The sequence below is a fragment of the Nyctereutes procyonoides genome, unplaced genomic scaffold (assembly GCF_905146905.1).
Source record: "Nyctereutes procyonoides isolate TBG_1078 unplaced genomic scaffold, NYPRO_anot_genome, whole genome shotgun sequence".
NCBI lineage: Eukaryota > Metazoa > Chordata > Mammalia > Carnivora > Canidae > Nyctereutes > Nyctereutes procyonoides.
The window spans coordinates 25,325,283-25,334,448 of record NW_026575082.1 but is presented as its reverse complement, the minus strand read 5'-3'; positions in this window follow the sequence as shown (position 1 = coordinate 25,334,448).

Here is a 9,166-nt window from a genome sequence, read left to right as displayed (position 1 = left end):
CCCAGAGAACACCACATACAGCTATCTGGTCAGCACACACTGAAATTTAAAAAAAAATTTTTTTTGTTGTTGTTGCTTTAAGCTACTAAATTTGGGGAAGTTTCGTTAGGAGGAAATTTTTCCCTGTTAAGTACAGTTTAATGTTAGAGCAGAACCCCTTGCCTAAAATATACCAAGTCAGTCTTTCATCCACCTGCTCCTTCATTCCCTCAAATATTTATCGAACATCTACTACGTTAAATGCTGAGGATGCAGAGGAGACCAAATGCGGGCACGTCCCTGCCTACTATCTGGATAAGGGGACAGACAATAACAGAGAAAGCGGATGATCGAGAATTGGTAAAATGCACTCCGGAACGAGGTAGGTGGTTAAGGAGCTGCCGTCATCAGAGAAATGAGAAAGAAGAGAGGACCCCGGGCACCTGGCTGGCTCGGGTGGTGGAGCGTGCAACTCTTGATCTCAGGGTGGTGAGTTTGAGCCCCACCCTGAATGTAGAGATGACTTAAAAATAAAAAGATCTTCCAAAAAAAAAATACTTAAGTGAAGTCTCAACTTAGGTCTCAAGGAAGACTAAATGTTTGGCAGTGGGGCACCTGGGGGGCTCAGCGGTTGAGCGTCTTTTGGCTCAGGGTGTGACCCCAGGGGACCCTGGGGTCCCACATCGGGCTCCCCTGGGCTCCCCGCAGGGAGCCTCCTTCTCCCTCTGTCTGTGTCTCTGCCTCTCTCCCTGTGTGTCTCTCATGAATCAATCAATCAATAAATGACTCTTTAAAAAAAAAAGTGAACTGGGCAGAGGGGGGAGCAAGAGCCCTCCACACAGAGAGCTGAGCAGCTGTGAGGAGCCTCTGGCAGAAGGAAAGGGGGTGACTCAAGATCTATGTCCAAAGCTGAAGGATGATGGTTCAAGATGAGACTGGAAGCTAGCAGGGCCTGGTAAGACCTGCCGCCCTCGTAGGGGCAGCCTTGGCAGGAGGGTCACCGGGCCAACCGTACCTGACCAGATTCCCTCGCTGACCCCAGTGGGGGGAACCTGGGAGGAACCGGAGCACTCCACCACGCAGACTCTAAGCGCAGCAACGCCTGGAGCGCTGCAATCCCGGGGCCCATGGCCGCGTCCTCGCTGCACCTCCCTGCGTCACGTGCACACACCTATGTCTCCAGGAGTCGAGACCCGCTGGGCCCACGGGCTCGGTTTCCCTTGTCTCCGCATTCCCCTCATCGCATCTAGCAGAGCGCTGGACACACTGCAAATGTTTAATTGTTCCCTACAATTCTAGAACATGAGTAAACAAGGCACTCACACTAGCCTGTCAGAAGTGATCTCCCGGGAGAAAATTCTACAGCCTCATTTGGAGAGCCATTCCGGTGGCAGCAACCCCCATGGAAGCCTTGCTGGAAAAGGTGATTCCATCCTCAGGGAGGGGGACAGTCCATCACGCTCCCCAAGAGCCTCGGCGCACCCTGGAGATGCTGCCAGCTCACCCCAGCTCTCCTCCGGTGCCAACACACTGCACCCTCTCACCTTCCGCAGGGACACCCCTTAGCTGTTTCCTGGAGTCACCCCTTCCCCCCGCGCCAGGCTGGGAGGCCAGCGGTCCGGCAGCCCCGAAACAAGGTCAACAATGCCTGAAGGGCTCTGAGCAGCGCTCAGAGCCCAGGCTCGCTCTCCTTCTCAGCCTGCTCGGTTTTGGGGCAACTCATGTGTGCACATGCGTGTGCGCGCGTGCACACACACACACACAAACACACACGCACACTTCAACTTCTGACCGGTTCAAAGAACAACCCGTTTTATAAGGGGAGTTTGCCAACTGGCCTCTGTTCTTCACCACCAGCCCCATCTTATTCACCGGCCTTCATACATCATTTGTGTCTGTGTGTGTGTGGGGGGAACTCTTGCCCTCTCTAATTTTGTAAATAATATGACACCAGAAATGAGCAGCGCTATTTTTTGCTGGCATTCCCACTACCTTCTTCCTGTGTGAAGGCATCACGCAGACTGTGAAATAGCTCCAAGAAATTCCATCACTCCAATGTATCAAGAATTCACCAACAATAAATCACTGGTCATTCTACAAATAATGAGGCTCTAATAACATAAGCAGCTGTCGTGCTTTTTTTCTTTTTCTTTAAGAAACTGGTTTTTGGCACTCAAGTGAAAACTCTTCAATTTCATTTCAAAAAACACTGTTAAATTCCATTTGCAATGACTTTTCATCTCTTGTCAAAGAAACAGAAATCCCCCAGTTACTCTTATTGTAGCCATGGCAGCAGTCTATATTATGCCATTTAAACAAGATCAGGGGTAGGATACTTACTGAACTGCAAGTGGTGCTCACAAAAATCACGTGTAGTGTTTGCACAGAAAAAAAAAAAAGACTGTGTATATAATACAATTACAACTAACTCCTAAATTTAAATTAGACCATTTCATTGAACCAACAAACCCGTTTCAGAATAACTAGTGAAATATGTGTCCTACAAATCTGTGTTGCTTAAAGTACTCCCAAAATTATTAGCATGCGATACTTTCGACATTTTTAAGGCAATACACAGCAAGACACTTATCAAGAACTTATACATGCATTATCTCAATCATTTATTGGAGTAAATTGAGGAGGATATTAGGAAATATTGATTGTTTTGTTTGTGGTTAGTGATGTGTAGAGGAACTCAAAAGTTTTAGTCAAACCGTTCCCGGAATACACTGCTGTATAATTAGTATTTCTAAGAGTTTGCAACAATAAACTGCCAACAATAGGCATCTGCGAAATGAACATCAGGATCTTGGTCACAGGAGTCAAAGGCTGCTTAAAGACGAAGGATGCCTTTGCTTCATCAAACACGCAAATGATCTAAGCAAGCATTGCAAAGGGGATGGAACGCACTTTCAGGATGAAATCGGGATCCAAAATATATTTATTTTAATAAAGCAAATGCTTGGTGCTCACTGAATTCAACAGCAGTAGTAATCTGTTAGCAGAAAATTAATCTCCACATAATAAATATTATCTAAATGTGTTTCCTGAACCCTCTAGGACACTTCGGAGTCCAGTTCTGAATCTAAAGCCCATCTGTCGTGGATAATGTGTTTAAATTGATCGTAAACACTCAGGAAACGCACCGCAGCTGCCATCGTTGGTTAAGAACCCATTACGCGGCGCTCTGAGCCCCCCCGGAGGGAGAAGCACTGCAAGGGGCTCCCGCGCGGCAGCAGACCCAGGGTCGAGGCGTCCCTAAGCCCCCCCCCGGGCTCGCACCTCCGCACCCGCCTCAGGGACAGACCCGGCGACTCGCTCTGCACAGACCCCACAGCTCTGTGCAGGTGCTGTCTGCGCACAGGGCGGCAGGGGGTGAGGGACCTGGACGACCGGGCCGCCCTAGGTCACGGTTAGGGACCTCCACGGTGGGGCCGCCCCGGGTCACGATTAGGGACCTCCACGGCTGGGCCGCGCCGGGTCACGGTTAGGGACCTTGACAGCCGCGCCCGCCGAAGGCAACCGCCGACCCCAGCGCCCCCCCCCCGGGTTCCAGGTGACCCCGACTTTTCGCTCCAGGTGCTTTCACTCGTACAGAGCTCGCAGGAGCCTCGGTTACAGGGAGGCAGGTCGGCACCGCCTGAGCCGTCGCCCCGCGCCCGGGAAGCGCAGCTGCACACTCGGCCCCAATTCAGCCTCCCAGCCCCAAGCCCGCTCCCGGCGCCCTGGCGGCCGGGGGTACCGCGGAGACCTCGGCGCGGGGTCTGCTGGGGGCGCGGGGGCGGGACGGGGCGCCCCGGGGCACGGCCGGGACCCCGCCCGCCGCCCCCCGCCCCGCCCCGCTCCCCGCGCCCCCGCCGCCCCGAGTCCGCCCCCTCCCCGCGCCCCTCCCCGCCCCCCCCCGCGCCCCCCTACCTGTCTCAGGATGAAGCTGGTCGAGGTGGTGCTGCCATCGGATCTCTTCAGCCTGCTCCTCCGGGTCGTGGTGCCTCGGGCCACCTGGACTCGACACGCGGGGCCAAAGAAGCCGCTGAGCGCCCAGGCGTGGAGCCCGCGCCCCGGGACGGAGCGCCCCCGACCCGCCCCCCCCGGACCCCGGAGCCCGCGCCGCGCCCCAGCCTCCTCCGCCGGGCCCGCGTGCAGCCCCCCCGGACCCCCCCGGCGCGCCCCCCGCCCCCGACGGCTGCGCGGATGCCCGGGATGAGCGGCCCGCGAGCACCCACCACATCCATTAACAGAGAGTCTCGGGGTGCGGGGTCCGAGTCCCCGGCATCCGCTGGGGAAGGCTGCGGGCTCCAGAGCGGAGCGCGGACGCCGGCGAGGTGAGGAGGAGGGGGGAGGGGGAGGGGAGGAGCGGGGGGGGGAGGGCGTGGAGGGGGAGGGAGCGTGGGGGGGAGGGGGGGGGGAGGGGGAGGGCGGGGGGGGGGAGGGCGGGGGAGGGGAGAGGGATGGGGGAGGGACGGGGAGGAGCGGGGGGGGGGGGGAGGAGCGGGGAGGGGGGGGGGAGGAGCGGGGGAGGGGAGGAGGGGGGGGGGGGAGGGGAGGGGGGGAGGGAGGGAGGGAGGGCGGGGAGGGGGGGGAGGGGGAGGAGGGGGGGGGAGGATGCGAGGGGGGGGGGGACGGGGGAGGGGGGGAGGGGGGGGAGGGGGGAGGGGGGGAGGGGCAGGGGGAGCGGGGGGGGGGGAGGAGGGGGGGGGGGGAGGGGGAGGAGGAGTGGCAGGGATGGGGGGAGGCTGGGGAGGGAGGAGGGGCGGGGGAGGGAGGGAGGCGGGGGAGGGGAGGAGCAGGGGGGAGGGGGGGAGGGGGAGGGGCGGGGGTAGGGAGGGAGGGCGGGGAGGGAGGAGGGGGCGGGGGGGGGGAGGGGCGGGGGAGGAGCCGGGGAGGGAGGGGAGGGGAGGGGGGGGGAGGGGGGGGGGAGGGGAGGGGAGGGGGGGGGGGGGGAGGGGGGGGGGGGGGAGGGGGGGAGGGGGGAGGGGGGGGGCGGGGAGGGACGGGGAGGATCGGGGAGGGGCGAGGAGGGGAGGGGGCGGGGAGGAGGAGGGGGAGGAAGGAGAGGGGGAGGAGGGGGGGAGGAGAGGGGGGAGGAGCACGCGGAGGAGGGCGGGGGCGGTACCTGGGGGGGCCGCACCTGGGGCGCGGGCGAGTGAGGGGGGCCGTCCGTGGCGGCGGGGGACGCGGAGGACATGCTCAGCGCCTCATGGGGGGCGGGCCCCGGAGGCGGCAGGTGTCCCCCGCCCCCCACCCCCCACCCCCCACCCCCCACCCCCCACCCCCCGCCCCCGCCCCGAATGCGGAGAGCGCGACAGCTTAGGGGCAGGGCGCTTGCTGCGGGGACCTGGAGGGGTTTGCGGGCCGCCCCACCCTGCCGGCCTCCGCGCTGCCCGGGGGCGGGACGACTACAGCAGCCCGCGGGGTTTGAAAGGAGCCGAGGGCCCGGGGCGGGCGGGGGCGGGGGGGGGCCGCGACCTCCCGGGGCTAGAGCAGGGCCTAGGCGGCCGCGGAGCCTCTGCGCGTCCGTCCTCCCGCGGGGACCGCCCCCCGCCGGCGCGACCTGGGGGTCAAGGTCGGGCCGACCTGCTGGAGGCCGCGCTGCGCCGCGCCCCCGGGCTCCCCTGCACGTTCCTGCGAGACCCGTGCGGGGTGCGAGCGAGGGCGCCGGGCGCAAGGGGAGCCCCTGACCGTTCTCGGGATAGAGCCCCCCCCCATGGCCAGGGCCCGGAAGACCCCCCGCCCCCTACAGCCACTGCCCGGGAGCCACCCCACCCCACCCCACCCCACCCCACCCCACCCCCCTACAGCCAGTGCCGCGGAGCTCCCCCCATGGCCAGTGCCCCGGAGCCCCGCCAGCTGCTGCAGGAGCAGCCACCTCCGTTTCTGGGGCTGTTGGTGACCAAGGGCCGCGCCTGCGGTCGGTGCCCCTGAGGGTCGCGGCGCCCACGCCACCCGCGGACAATGCCTGCCCACCCGCCCTCCGCTGCCCGGGACCTTCACCTCTGCAACAGTCTACGGACCAGGCCCTGGCCTGGGGCTCCGCGCACACGGCTGCAGGCACCTGTGCGCACACGCACGTGCACACGTGTATACGCAATTTTGGACTTCACCAAAATTAAAGACTTTTGTACCTGAAGGGCACTATGGCCACCGTGAAGGCCCGCCCAGAATGGAAGACAATGTGGGCCAAGCCCCTAAGGGTAGAGGACTCTACCCGCTGTATGTATAAGGGAACCTCACAACTCAGTAATTAAAAAAAAAAAAAAAAACAGTTTTAAAAGTGGACAAAGAAGGGCACCCAGGTGACTTGGCCAGGTAAGCATCTGACTCCGGGTTTTGGCTCAGGCCGGGATCACAGATCGAGTCCAGGGAGGATGGGCAGGCTCGGCTGGGAGTCTGCTGAGGATCCTCCCCCCACCCCTCCCCTCCCCACCCACCCCTTCTTACCACCCCCCTACCTGTGGGCACCTCTAAATAATTCATTAATTGAAAATGGGCAAAGAGGGCAGCCTGGGTGGCCCAGCAGTTGAGCGCCGCCTGCGGCCCAGGCCGTGACCCCGGGGTCCCGGGATCGAGTTCCACATGGGGCCTGCTTCCCCCTGTGCCTGGGTCTCTGCCTCTCTCTGTGCGTCTCATGAATAAATAAATTAAATCTTTAAAAAAAAAAAAAGAAAATGGGCAAAAAATCTGAATAAATATTTCTCTTTTAAAAAACGTATCCAAAAAAGAAAAGAAAAAAGTATCCAAATGACTGGTGAGCACAGAAGAGGCTTGGCATGGGTGTCACCAGGCCACACCTCTGAACTTCGAGGCAGCCCTCCATCCAGGGGACACCTGTCCTCAGCCCGGTGCTGGCCGGACCTGCGGATCCCCGGGGCCGACCCCTGCCGACCACCTAGCACACAGGCTCCCCAGGAAAGTGCCGCACGGATTCCGCAGGTGGTGCCGGATTCCGCAGGTGGTGCCGCAGGTGCAGGGCCACAAGGTCTGGAAGCACAGGGCAGCTCTGCTGTGGGGGGGAGGGGAGGGGGGAGAGGGTGAGGAGGAGGAGGGAGGAGGAAAGAAGAGGAGGAGGAGGGAGGGAGGGAGGAGGAGGGAGGAAGGAGGAGGAGGGAGGAAGGAGGAGGAAGGAGGAGGAGGCCTGGAAGCAGTGGGGCAGCTCTGCTGTGGGGGAGAGGGGGAGGGGGAGAGAGAAGAGGAGGCCTGGAAGCAGTGGAGCAGCTCTGCTGTGGGAGAAGGAGGGGGAGGAGGGGGAAGGAGGGGGAGAGGAGGGCGGCTGTGTGTCGGCGACCAGGCGAGCCTGGGAAACGCCAGGCCAGGCGCGAGAGCGGTCATGAAAGGTCATAGATGGTGTGGTTCCAGGCATATGCGGTGTCGGGGATACAGATGGATTTAGGGATGGAAAGCAGAGTAGGGGTGGCCTAGGGCTCGGGACACTGGGGGTGACTGTGGCAACTAAGAGTGCAGGCCTCTTCACACTGCGGTCCACGAGGGCCGGGCAGGGGCAGCGACCTGGGCGATGGGGACCAAGGAGGGCACCTGTGATGAGCGCCGGGTGGGCTTCGTGAGGGGTCACTGAACTCTCCTCCTACTCACCAGAGACCCAGACAGAGGCCGAGACCCAGGCAGAGGGAGAAGCAGGCCCCATGCAGGGAGCCCGGTGCGGGACTCGAACCTAGGACCCCGGGGGCACGCCCTGAGCTGAAGGCAGGTGCTCAACCACTGAGCCCCCCGGGTGCCCTATATTCTACTCCCGAAACCAAAATTACATTATATGTTAACTAGAATTTAAATAGAAATTTGGGGGGGGGGAGAAAAAATTTCAAGAAAAGGAAAAACCACACAAGGCTCCTTTTTTGAGGTGAAGAAAATGTTTTAAAATTGATCATAGTGGTGGTTGCACATATCTGTGAATATGCTACAAATCTCTGAAGTGTACGCTTTATTTTTATTTTTTTTAAAGATTTTTATTTATCTATTCATGAGAGACCCAGAGAGAGGCCGAGACCCAGGCAGAGGGAGCAGCAGGCTCCACGCAGGGAGCCCGACGCGGGACTGGATCCCGGGCCCCGGGGTCGTGGCCTGGGCCGGAGGCGGATGCTCACCAACTGGGCGCCCCCCCCCCCGGGCACCCCGAGAAGTGCCACTTTGAGTGGGTGACGGGTCCGGCACGTGGATTCTCTGGCTAGAGCTGGTGCCCTCCAAGGACCCAAAGGCGAGCCCCGAGGCCGTAAGGATCCTAGACGGGAGCCAGGGCAGTCGGTCCTGACACTGGCCGGAAGCACATTTTCCTGGATTTGTGTCCTGGGGCCAGGGAACCAAAAGCAAAAATAAACTCTTGGGACTTTGTCAAAGTAAGAAGCTCTGCGCAGCGAAGGAACAGTCACACACCTGGCCGACAAGCTCCTGACCGGGGAGGACGTCAACAAAGACGGGCCTGCTGAAAGTCAGCATCCAAGGGGCGCAGAGAACCGGTACAACTCCACACAGGCGAAGACAATCCGATTAACACATGGGCAGAAGACACCAAGAGACTCGGCTCCAGCGAAGACCTCCGGTGCCGGCATCCTCATCTGCAGGGACCGAGGCAGGGACCCTGGTGGCCCAGTGGCTGGGTCCGGGGATGGCCCAATGGGGGGCCCACTCCACGGGGAGCCTGCCTCCCCCTCACCGCGCTCCCTCGGTGCCAAATAATTAAAAAAAAAACAGAACCGTCGAGTCACTATATTGTACACCCGAAACTGATTTAATGCTGTGTTGACTCGCTCCGAATTTTTGAGGATTAAGAAATCAAAAAATGATTTCCCCGCTCTACCACTTGCTTTAAAAACTGACTCTATCGACCTATAGCTGTTAAGAGGAGGGGAGAGTAAATGTATAGACTCGGACACTAAGGGGTCTTAAGTCAAAAAAGAATTTTAGAGCCAATGATCACAGTGTATAGAATGAGGTGTATTCTATACATATATATACGGAGAGGGCAGTTTAATTGATGTACTTTTTCATACAATATGAATATTCAAGAAAAGATCTTGATGCCCTAATAGGGCACCCGGGGGGCTCAGTGGTTGAGCGGCTGCCTTTGGCTCAGGGCATGATCCTGGAGTCCCGGGATCAAGTCCCGCGTCGGGCTCCCTGCATGGAGCCTGCTTCTCCCTCTGCCTGGGTCTCTGCCGGTGTCTCTCATGAATAAATA